General features: G+C 39.2%; 1 protein-coding gene across 6 annotated transcripts in view; it reads right to left on the bottom strand.

The window, feature by feature from the left end:
• Positions 1-13,459, bottom strand: part of GULP1 (GULP PTB domain containing engulfment adaptor 1) — a 214,782-nt gene that overhangs the window by 98,376 nt on the left and 102,947 nt on the right. The window lies entirely within an intron of this gene.

Here is a 13,459-nt window from a genome sequence, read left to right on the forward strand (position 1 = left end):
ATCTATTAAATGGTCGAAGGAGCTGATGTGTTTTAAAAGGAAATTAAAGATGCTATTGCAATACAAAAGAAAGAAATAGGAACATTGTGAGCATGTTTGAGAATGTCCGATTAGATTTACTTATGTGTAGGCACGACCCTGTGAAATGGCTTAATGCAGGACCACAGATCTTCTGGTCCTCCAGTTGTTGACAGTTTGAATCTCCATTTGGGCCCTTTCAGCCAAGGTAATGATGAGTAGGGTTGCCACGAGACCTTTATTGTAAGGGTGCATTTACACTATACAATTAATTCACTTTGGTATTATTTTAACTTTTAGCTCAATGTAATGGAATTCTGGGAACTACAGTTTGGTGAAGCCCCAGCACGCTTGGGCAGAGAAGGCTAAATATCTTGTAAAACTACAGTTTCCATGATTTCACAGCATTGAGACATGGCAGTTAGGATTGTATAAAAGTGTATTAATTCTGATGAACCCTAATAGAAACCCTTTATTTGAGCACTGGATAACTTGTTCTTCACAGGGTATGCAGGAACCCCTTATTATAAGGGAGGGCCCCTATAGGATGTCTGGAAAGAATGAAGCCATCCAGATGACATTGGAATTCAAATCCTAGTAGCTCCTGGCCACCATAGGCAATAGTGAGGAATGTTGAGAGCTTGACTCCAGCAACATTTGCAGAGTCACATAATTCCCAAGTCTGCATTAAATGAGTATTTTCCCCTGCAATGGAATTTGGTTTCAGTTGGATCTTTCTCAGTTTTTTCAGTATTTCAACCAAATGTATTGCACATGACTTAATTGAAATTACCATCTTGGACAATAAATTAAAATAAATACTGAGAGGCACTCCATTCTAGATACTGTGTCAAAGTAATGCAACAGAATAATTTCACAGTAGAATAAAATAATTTTAATGTCGATGCCACATTTATTTCTGTTTTTCCAAACAATCTAAATTTTATTTATACTTGAAACAACTTAGCATCACTGTGATTTTTAAAAGTGTTTCATTTCAATTAATTCCATAATCATTATTTGAATCTAAATAATGTTGATGTATTACAACCTACAACAAGTGGTAAGCTTGATTTGAACAAAACTGAATATATTGTAATAAGGTACAGCTTAGGAAGTGTTGAATTTTCAAATATATATTTAAATAAATAGCATTAAAACCACTTTCCATATATCTAAACCATGTGTTATTCTGAAACACTTTGTAAATGCCTACTGAACTGAAGAGCCATTGTTATTTAAATGTTTTAACTTTGATATGCCACATTTGTAAAGCTTGGGAGTCACATAATAGGAACTGAGTAGCTTAATAGTTTGCACGTCATCTAAGATTAGACTTCTCAAAGGAATGCAATATCCCAGCTTACTAAAGGCCATGAATTCAGCTGACTACAGTCTCAAACTATGTTTATTGTGGAAAATACACAGCATATTTTAGAGAAAAAACAAGGTACTTAAAGGGTACTTTAAAAAAGACGACGAGATCACATATGATGCTCTTTACAACATGTTGTTGAGTCTATAGTGACTCTAAGATGAATCTGTCATGGAGTTTCCTTGGCAAGCTTTGTTCAGAGTTTGCCTTTGCCTGTGTCTGACACTGAGAGTGACTTGCCCAAGATCAACCACTGCGTTTCCATGACTGGACATGGATTCGGACCCTGGTCCAACAGTGAAGCCACTCCATCACACTCTTTTTTCTACAACAACACAAATACTAAAGGATGCAATTAAATGGACTTCATAAGTACACACAGTGCCTTGGGCACACAAAAGAATCCCCTCATCTCCTTGCCTTCAAACTGTGCAATGATAGCTTGATCTACTGTGCTTCGCAAAGTGGAGTGCTTAACCGTATAGCTCAGGTTAACCACGTCTGGTACATAAATGGAACTTCTATTAAAGTGTCAGTTAACAGGAAGCACAGCAAAGAAAAGTGAACTACAGTGGAATTCGCACTTTCTCCAGACAATATTCCCACTCACCCATCCAGTAAACTCCCAGACAACTGTCTCAGTCACCATGTGCCAAATGATTTTCTGTTCTCTCTTCTTGCCCATAACCTGGAACATTGCTATATAGCAGAAGCCCTCAAAGTTTTAAGAAGAAGGCCAGTTCAAGGTCCTTCAGACCATTGGGGACAGAGACAACAGACTATATATACCATGAACTAATTCCTATCAACACCACACATATCTTATTTGTAGTGCAAAAAACTACAATATTTAAAATGAAGAACAATTTTAACCAACATAAACTTAAAAGCATTTCAATAGGAAGTGTGGGCCTGCTTTTTGGCTGATGAAATAGTCAAGTTAAATAGGATTGTTGTTGTTGTGTATCTTTAAGTTGTTACAAACTCAAAGTGATTCTAAGTATAAAGTTTAGAGCAGGGGCTGGGTAAATGACCTTGGAGGACAGCATTTGGCCCATGGGCCTTGGTTTGGGAACTCCTGCTGTAAAGTAAAGATACAAGTAGCCGAATAGATTCAGTGCATACTGGCTATAGTCTTTGTATTGGTTAATAAATCTGAAGGGTTAACACTTTCCGATAGATTGTGTATATGAACACTGATACTGTTATCAATAATGTGATGAGTGTAAATTTTAAGAAACAGTTGCAGTCACATATATCATGGTCGGTCTCGCTCTCTCTCTCACACACACACATACCACCCCAAATAATAATAATAATGAGGAAATTTTCTGGAAATGTGCATCTTTAAATTGCCCATTTAAAAATGACCTCAAGTTTTGGGGTTTGGGAGAGGGTTTTTTAAAATGAATATTGTAGTTATCTTTAAGAAATTCCGGGTTTATGGTAAAGAAAATATAGAGTAGTGGAATTATTATTAATGATTAAAAGTATGGATGTATAGCAGCCCCTGGTGGCACAGTGGTTAAAGCCCTGTGCTGCTAAACTTGTTGACCGAAAGGTTGCAGGTTTTAATCTGGACAGTGGCGTGAGCTTCCGCTGTCAGCCCCAGCTTCTGCCAAACTAGCAGTTCAAAAACATGCAAATGTGAGTAGATCAATGGGTACCGCTCCGGCGGGAAGGTAACAACACTCCATGTAGTCATGCCAGCCACATGATCTTGGAGGTGTCTACGGACAACGCTGGCTTTTCGGCTTAGAAATGGAGATGAGCACCACACCACAAAGTCAGACATGACTGGACTTAATGTCAGGGGAAAGGCTTTACCTTTACCCTACAGATATATAGTTCTCACCTCTCCCTGTCCACTAATGAGAACACTATTGATTGAGAAAAAAAGCCTTGTGTACCCTGTTTATATAGCATTGAATATCATAGACTTGTGTCTTTTCACTATCCATATTTGGAACGGTCCTTTGGTTGCCTGTGCAAACTTTATTTGTATTCGAGATTTCAGACTTACTTATGACCAAATATTCACAACTTCTTTATTTTTAAAATTTATCTGCAAAATGTACAGTTTGTTCTATGTGCACCAGGTGCCTGAAGGATTTAGCTTTTCATTTATTTGGGTGGGGTTACCTTCAGTATGTGGGATAAATAACAAATAATGCTCTAAGGCAGCGTTTCTCAACCTGGGGGTCAGGATCCTGGAGGGATTGGAAGGGGGGTGTCCCAAAGACCATCAGAAAACACATTGTTTCTGTTGGTCATGGGGATTCTGTGTGGGAAGTTTGACCCAATTTTATCACTGGTGGGGTTTGGAATGCTCTTTGATTGTATGTGAACTATCAATCCCAGCAACTACAACTCCCAAATGTCAAAGTCTATTTTCTCCAAACTCCACCAGTGTTCACATTTGGGCATATTGAATATTCATTCCAAATTTGGTTCATATCCTTCATTGTTTTAGTACACAGTCCTCTCTGGATGTAGGTGAAGTACAACTCCAAAACTCAAGGTAAATGCCCACCAAACCCTTCCAGTATTTTCTAATGCTCATGGGAATTCTGTGTGCCAAGTTTGGCTCATCGTTGGTGGAGTTTGGAATGCTCTTTGATTGCAGGTTAATTATAACTCCCAGCAACTACAACTCCCAAATGACAAAATCAATCCCCCTCCCAACCCATCAGTATTAAAATTTTGGCATATTATGTATTTGTGCCAAATTTGATCCAGTGAATGGAAATACATCCTGCATATCAGATATTTACATTACGATTCATAACAGTAGCAAAATTACAGTTGTGGAGTAGCAAAAAAAATGTTATGGTTGGAGGTCACCACAACATGAGAACTGTATTAAGGGATTGTGACATTAGGAAGGTTGAGCCCCACTGCTCTAAGGGCTCTTTGGGGCCCCTTCCACACAGCTGAATAAAATCCCACATTTTCTGCTTTGAGCTGGAATATATAGCAATGTGGACTCAGATATCCCAGTACAAAGCAGATATTGTGGGATTTTCTGCCTTGATATTCTGGGTTATACGGCTGTGTGGAAAGGCCTTGGGTCAATCAGTCTCATCACCATTTTTTTAAGGTGCTGGGATATGGCCTATTACCTTCTGGGAAAACTAATTAACCAGATATGAGAAAGAAACATACACAACATACACAAAACTATTTTTTTTTTACAGAAGTGAGAAAAAGACACAACACTGTGGGCTGGTTCTGAAATGATTTCTTAATGTTATTACCTTGAATCCACCCTGAAAAATTAATTTCATGCCAGAGTTTTCATAAACATGCAGCAAGAAACTGATTGCCTGACAGCAGGGTAGTACGTCTTCCACAAAATACAAGCAAAGCAATTTTAGCTACATAGTCATCACCAAGATGACACTTTACAGAAGGTGGAATTTAGTTTGTACATTCAGAGGCAAATATTATTTCACACCTTCTATATGCTTCATCATACATTTTCATGCTATTTCTTCTGGTCACTTCTGGATATCAGCCAGCACGCCAACACCTTAAATCAAGAAATAGTTTTCTAAGATCTACAGAGACACTCACTGGAACACCTCAGCAAGCAAGAGTCCAAAAGTAGGAGTCTAAAACCCAGAATCTCAATCAATGGCTGATACCAAATGAGAGACTCCCTCCTGGGCACACAGAAGACTGGGTGACTTGGAAGGTGCTAAACAGATTGCACCACGAGATGCAGAGCCAACCTTAATAAATGGGGCTACAAAGTGGAATCCACGACATGCGAGTGCGGAGAAGAGCAAACCACAGACCACCTACTGCAATGTAACCTGATCCCTGCCACATGCACAATGGAGGACCTCCTTATAGCAACACCAGAGGCACTCCAAGTGGCCAGCTTGGACATTTAATAGAATGCCAAGTTCGCAAACCTTGTTTTTTAATATATATATATATATATATATATATATATATATATATATAGACACACACAATACAACTCTTTGGTTCGCTCCTGATTCAATAAATAAAATGATATTTCTTTTAAAACTCACTTCATAACCAAATCATATTATCCAAATAGTACAAAAAGTATCAGCGAGTCAATTATTTAGTCACCCTATAAATGGGCAAGTCATATTCTCTCACCCTCTCTGAACGAATTTAGCCAAGAAAACCACTGCAATAGGTTCACCTTAAGGACTCTATACATCTGACATTACTTGAAGGAGCAGAACAACAAGTGATATGAATATGAAAATACTAGTCAACAAATTATCAAAGAGGATGTTTGAAATAATATCTTTAAAGGACTTGTGGATATTGACTAATAGTATCCAATCTTCTCAATGCTATTTTTTTCTAAATGCACAATGCTCTCCACTTTAAAAAAATGAATTACTATATTTACTCACTTTTTTTGACTAAATTAACTTTCCAAAATTAGGGTGTGCATTAGATTCTCCTAATAATATGGTAAATACTTTTTTGTGTTTCAGGGGTTTGAAAATTGAGGTGCGCATTAGATTTGATGGCTCATTTGACTCGAGTAAATACGGTACATGAATCTATAATACCATATATAAAAATTTATGGTAGTTGTAAGGGCAATATTTTATCTATAGTAACAGAAAGTTAACAGAATTATCCCCAATGTTCCAATGACCAGAAGATTCACTTGGTCTTGTTGACAGGTCAAACTGGGAAGATTTGCGCTTTAATATATAACCCATTTGGCTAGCTTATTCTGCTACGTGGATTCGTATGAAGCTGCAAGCACTGCAATTCTTGAAATGCCATGGCTTTTATTCCTTTTATCATGCAAATTAAATGTCTAAGATGCCTCTCAACCATAATAAATGTCAAGACAGGCTATAATTGGTTGGCTTCCTGAGTATTCATAAGTCTGTGATCAAATTGAGATCTGGGTATGTTCAACAGGCACCACAGATTAGCAACACCATATTTCCTAATGGGGAGAGTTTATACCTTCAGTTGAGATTGAAGGAATGGTAAAGTAATATGTACAAAGTAATATGCAAGCACTATGAATGGTTCTTGTGAAATCCCCCCCGCCCAAAAAAACCCCCAGATATAGAATTCCAAGAGCTGTGAAAAACCAAATATATGACGTCTTCCTGAATATTAGGAATGGGAAAGCTGTTGATTTTGCCTTTTCCTTCATTCATAATTGTATACTACAATTTCTTTCTCTTCTAACTATTAAACATATGAATTTTAATAAATTCTTCAAAAATACATCAAAACAAAAAAAATCCCATTTCCACTGGCCAAACTTAATAGGCATGGCTGTTCTCACCATGGGGAGCACTACTTTGTACCTGCTTCCCATATAGGTGGCAAACATGAGGAGAATCTCATAGAAAGGCTGACAATCTTGATTTTAGTATCAACATGGATAAAAACATAAGTATTAAAATTCAAACTTTAAGAGGTACATTCAAAGCCATGAGTGCAGACAAAGAAAAGGCAATTGCCAAGGGTTACCTCTTGCCTCCTGCAGGACTATGGGGAGCCACCTTGTGTATACCATGAAAAAACCTAGGAAAGATTTTTAAAAACAGTCTTCCAAACTGTCAAGGCATCTCCAAGCCAATGGGAAGGGTGTTATAGACCATTTTTACTACATTTCTAGACATTTTTGCCCCCTGGCCCAGAGGCAGATAGAGAGCTTTCAGTTAAAGCAGGACCTTTCACATGCCCTGCTTCAGTCACTTTCTGTTTTGAAAAAGGAGCCATATTGTTGTGCTTTCCTCTGACAGGGCAGTAGGCACAATACCTTGACATATGAATTTAATTTGTTGTGTGGCCAAGCTCGTAACTCAATTTGATTGTATGTCAAATCAAATTTCCTCATTGAAATACTATTAATCTGTTCTGGACCCCCCCTCCCCCCAAAAAAAACTCCAAACCAGTTATGTGACCCTCTAGGCTACTTGATTTACACTAACTGGATTTACATTGCAATCTGCAATGAGTGATTAATCTGTAGACGTATCTATAAGGGAAAAGGAACCCCCAAAATATCATGAATGCAAAATGGCCAATAGAAGTTCTAAGATTTTGGGGATGCTATTCTGACTTGATTCCCCAATTTTGATGTGGAGTGACATCATAGAGACTTTTGAGGCCACCTAAACCTTTGCTTATGGTTCTTGTGCACTGTTGTTGGTTTTTAATTTCCATCCCAAATGAACTTCTCACCCAGTCATGGAACATATTAAAAAGAATACTGTTTCTTGAAAACATTGGCACTCAGCATAAGCAAGAGACATAGTTGGGCAGACAACCCCTTTTTCCACTAGTCTCTGCTTGTACTATCCATGAACTAGTTGTTCTACATAAGAAAGTGTCTTGGCAGAAAGCATGGCAAATTGGATACATCCCATCAAGTTCTGAGTCAACTGTTTCTTTATTAGAGTCTAGAAAATACACAAGCAATGCAATGTCTGATTATGACACACATGAAATTGGCATATAACCTACCAGGCATAATCTGACACAGTTGTTATGCTAAACAGAAGGTTATGAAGATTCAGCTATTTGATTAAATTGTATAGGGAAATTTGGATTAAAGGCATGATGCGTGACTTTTGCACTATGAGGCCTATTAGCATTTTTAATTACTTGTATCACTGTGTGAAAATAATTTGCCAGGCTTTTAAAAAGCAATAGTAAAGAGGAGAATCTATGTTATTATGTGATCTCGTAGTTTTGAAAAATATAAATATTTTCAATGAAATATTTCTTCTGGTTTGATCTAAAGCTGACCTATATTGAGCAAGGGATTTTTTTTCTCTTTCATCAAAGTTTTCCTTCTTGCTACAATGAGTACTGCTACAATTCTCACGGTAACTTTAGAAGACAATTGACTACAATGTCGTTTTTTTTAGAGGGAGTGTGTGAAATCTTAGTTTTCTGTTCATAATGCAGAATGAAATCATTGCTTGGGGGAAATTCAATGGACTGAAAGTTATGCATACAGACTTATTTTGTTTCCATGAGAATTGCATGAAAGTTGACATACTGAACCTTGTATTAAATTCTATTCATTAAAAAGGCAGAGAGCAAGGGAGAAAAAGTGGGAGCAGGAATCAACATTTTCTTCAAGAAGGAATAAAAATTGAAGTACAGCTGAAGACACTGAGGCCTTTTGAGAAAACATGCAAATTAAAAAAAACTTACATTTAAAATCTGCACCATAAAATTCTAACTATGGAAGTACAACATTGCATAAAATTAGGAAAGAAAAAATGAGCAACTCTGTTCATCTTACTATTCACTTGCCTGAGGGAATGATTTAAGGATACTGCCTGAAATCATATTTTCACATCAAAAACAGTTCACTAAATGCCCAATTATTAAGGGAAATTGTATATTTAGTAACTGTGAGATGATAGATAGATAGATAGATAGATAGATAGATAGATGATAGATAGATAGATAGACAGCAATATGGGAAACCAGCTTGAAATCATCTGGATAAGAATCAAGGGAACTGGGACTCAAAAAGATGTCGTTGTAGGCGTCTACTACAGACCCCCAAGCCAGGAGGAAGATCTTGATGAAGTCTTCTGCCAACAGTTGACCAAACAGGCACAGAAAAGAGATGTAGTAGTCATGGGCGATTTCAACTATCCCGATATTTGCTGGAAAACAAACTCGGCCAAGAGTACAAGGTCCAACAAATTCCTCGCTTGCCTTGCAGACAATTTCATGGTCCAGAAGGTAGAAGAGGCAACAAGGGGATTGGCTACTCTTGATCTCATCCTAACAAATGTGGAGGACCTGATCGATGCGGTCGAAGTGGTAGGATCCTTAGGGGCAAGTGACCATGTGCTCCTGCAATTTGAGGTACAAAGGAAGGCCGAAACTAAGACAAGTCAAACCCGCATTTTGGACTTTAGGAGAGCTGATTTCCAAAAAATGAAGGAAACGCTGAGCAGCATTCCGTGGACACAGATACTAAAAGACAAGGAAGCTACGGATGGATGGGAACTTCTCAAGAGTGAAATACTCAAGGCGCAATTGCAAACCGTGCCAACAAAGAGAAAAAATAGGACAAGTGCAAAGAGGCCAGAATGGATGTCCAAAGAACTTCTAACTGTGCTAAGACACAAAAGAGACATGCACAAGAAGTGGAAAAAGGGAGAAATCACCAAAGAAGAATTCAAACAAATAGCCAACACCTGTAGGGAAAAGGTCCGCAAAGCTAAAGCAAAAAACGAGCTCAGACTTGCCAGGGACATTAAAAACAATAAAAAGGGCTTCTATTCTTATGTCAGTAGAAAAAGGAAAAACAAGGAGGCGATAGGACCTCTTCGAGGAGAAGATGGGGCAATGCTGACAGGGGATAGGGAAAAGGCAGAACTACTTAATGCCTTCTTTGCCTCGGTCTTCTCACAAAAAGAGAGTCTTCAACCTCAGCAAGATGGAGTGGATGAGGGATTGGAGGACATCCAACCCCAAATTGGGAAAGAAGTCGTCCAGGAATACCTGGCCGCTCTTAATGAGTTCAAGTCCCCAGGACCAGATCAACTACACCCAAGAGTATTGAAGGAACTAGCGGAAGTCATTTCGGAACCATTGGCAACCATCTTTGAGAGTTCTTGGAGAACGGGAGAAGTTCCAGCAGATTGGAGGAGGGCCAATGTGGTCCCAATCTTCAAGAAGGGAAAAAAGGACGACCCAAACAACTACCGTCCGGTCAGCCTCACGTCGATACCGGGCAAGATTCTGGAAAAGATTGTTAAGGAAGTGGTCTGCAAACACTTAGAAACAAATGCAGTCATCGCTAATAGTCAACATGGATTTATCAAAAACAAGTCATGCCAGACTAATCTGATCTCTTTCTTCGATAGAGCTACAAGCTGGGTAGATGCGGGGAATGCCGTGGATGTAGCGTACCTGGATTTCAGTAAGGCCTTCGACAAGGTCCCCCATGACCTTCTGGCAAGGAAACTAGTCCAATGTGGGCTAGGCAAAACTACGGTGAGGTGGATCTGTAATTGGTTAAGTGGACGAACACAGAGAGTGCTCACTAATGCTTCCTCTTCATCTTGGAAAGAAGTGACGAGCGGAGTGCCGCAGGGTTCCGTCCTGGGCCCGGTCCTGTTCAACATCTTTATTAATGACTTAGATGAAGGGCTAGAAGGCATGATCATCAAGTTTGCAGACGACACCAAATTGGGAGGGATAGCCAATAGTCCAGAGGACAGGAGCAGAATTCAAAACGATCTTGACAGATTAGAGAGATGGGCCAAAACTAACAAAATGAAGTTCAACAGTGACAAATGCAAGATACTCCACTTTGGCAGAAAAAATGAGATGCAAAGATACAGAATGGGGGACGCCTGGCTCGAGAGCAGTACGTGTGAAAAAGATCTTGGAGTCCTCGTGGACAACAAGTTAAACATGAGCCAACAATGTGATGTGGCGGCAAAAAAAGCCAATGGGATTTTGGCCTGCATCAATAGGAGCATAGTGTCTAGATCTAAGGAAGTAATGCTACCCCTCTATTCTGCTTTGGTTAGACCACATCTGGAATATTGTGTCCAATTCTGGGCACCACAATTCAAGAGAGATATTGACAAGCTGGAAAGTGTCCAGAGGAGGGCGACTAAAATGATCAAGGGTCTGGAGAACAAGCCCTATGAGGAGAGGCTTAGGGAACTGGGCATGTTTAGCCTGAAGAAGAGAAGGCTGAGAGGAGATATGATAGCCATGTATAAATATGTGAGAGGAAGCCACAGGGAGGAGGGAGCAAGCTTGTTTTCTGCTTCCTTGGAGACTAGGACACGGAACAATGGCTTCAAACTACAAGAAAGGAGATTCCATCTGAACATTAGGAAGAACTTCCTGACTGTGAGAGCCGTTCAGCAGTGGAACTCTCTGCCCCGGAGTGTGGTGGAGGCTCCTTCCTTGGAAGCTTTTAAACAGAGGCTGGATGGCCATCTGTCAGGGGTGATTTGAATGCAATATTCCTGCTTCTTGGCAGGGGGTTGGACTGGATGGCCCATGAGGTCTCTTCCAACTCTTTGATTTGATTCTATGATTTGATTCTATGATTCTATATTCCAGAGTAGGTTTCACTCAAAACAAATCCAAACTAGTTCAGAAATGGCTGTTTCTTCCCTGCTCCTACAAGTTCTCTGGAATCCAAAACCATTCTCAACTCCTGCAGAGTAAATCTGGGGAGCTCCTTAAAAACAAGTGACTTAGTCATGACATGTAATGATAGTGTGGCAAGAATCACTTGGAAAAAGATATGCTTACATAAGCATGGGATGGAAAGTATGTCAGCAAACCCCTCTGTGTTCAGAAAATTTGCTTCAAATTATGTTCAGATTTGCTTCCAATGATGCCTGCCACCAAACTTTCTTCTGTGCATGCTAAGAATGCCAGTACAGAGCATCAATTTTCCCAGTAATTTCTTGGTATTGTCTTGAGCTGGAAAACTTTCAAATCCCATTTTTCATGCTACCTTGCAGCAGCAGATTTGCCTGAGCACTCTTTACTCTTTTGGAAAAGGAAGGGAAACAACATCTGACAGGTCCAAGCAGCCTACTTTTGAGCGTCTCACTTTCTTCTCAGCCAGAGTACTCACTGCCTGCTGCTACTGCCAATGCTGTTGTACTCTCAAGATTCTAGCCTTTGTTTCCAAAAAGGATGTCAGCAGATGAAAAATACCTTTAAGGGTTTGTCTCACTGAAACTATTACTGCATATGGCATCCAGTGCATGTTAGAAGCTGTCCAACCACAAATCGAAACAAGGTTGCACAATACCATTCTAAACTTACATCAAACCAAACTGACTTTAGGATGTTATTTTCAATAGACAGGGGACTTCTGCTTTGAGACAGTAGACAGAGCTTTCTAAGTGTGTTGAGATGATGTCAAAAGTGCTGTTGCACTGAGTTTGGGTCATGAACATTTTGTTGTCGGCATGTTGTGGTCATCACTTTCCACTCCTTCATTTCTCTTTCCCCAAGCTGCTTAAGAATCCACCTCCAGTGAAGAGCTGGAGAGGACCTGAAAATCCAAAACTTCCCATATGTAAACCGTTGACCTTCTTTAAAATAATAATAATAATTCCAGGAAACCATTGACCTCCTTTAAATAATAATAATTCCAGTAAGCATACAGTTTTGTGGGTAATTCCAGACACTGATATGGTTTTCCCTTGTTGATTAAATATTTTCTTACTATTTGCAAGGACTCTTGTGTCTGTTTTGCAAAGGTTTCACTTTGTGCATGCCCACGAGGCTCAAACCAAGATTTGGCAAATATAAATACTGCTACCTCTTGGCGGAATACACAAAATAAAGAAAAGGTGGGAACTGCAAAATGTATCTTAATTTTTTCATTAATATTTTCAGTGTTTGTAGGGACAGTGCTTGCCTGCTGTGAAAAAGCAGAAATGATTTATTGTACAACTGTGAATTTATCCAGAGATTTTGCTGAAATCCTATGAAGGCAAGTAATAAATTCGCATGGATGAAGAAGAGCAGGAGGCATTACATCCAATTTGCTGCAGTAAGCTTAGCGCAATTTCAGCAAACATTGGTGTCATAAGAAGAATGGCTATCATGGTGGATAGCTATCCCAGCTCTCACCAAGATGGGTTTGCAACACCAGAACTTACTTTTAGGACCATGTGCAGTAAAGTCCTGAAATAGTAAACAAATCACAACAGTCACTGCACATTAGCTCATACCTAGAGATGACTGGAAAGATCTGAGAAAATAATAGAGACAATTTGCGTATTGTCCAATCCACATCTATCCATTATGGGCAGCATTGAATTGAGTGGAATTTATCACCAGGCCTGCATAAATGAGATTGCTGGCTAATTTGTGATGGTAGTAAGATTTGCTCACAAAAATATACATTCCTCTGTTCCTGACAAGGTGCACTTGGAAGATTTGAATCCTGGTCTCCCAGAGTTCTAGTTCAAACCACTACAATATGTCAATTTTCCTGCCACAGTTCACATCCTGCCAAGAGTGTTGGTTTCTGATTTTGACAACTATTTATTTATTTAAGACTGCATAAAC

This window comes from Anolis sagrei, chromosome 1 (assembly GCF_037176765.1).
Source record: "Anolis sagrei isolate rAnoSag1 chromosome 1, rAnoSag1.mat, whole genome shotgun sequence".
In the NCBI taxonomy this organism is placed as follows: Eukaryota; Metazoa; Chordata; class Lepidosauria; order Squamata; family Dactyloidae; genus Anolis; species Anolis sagrei.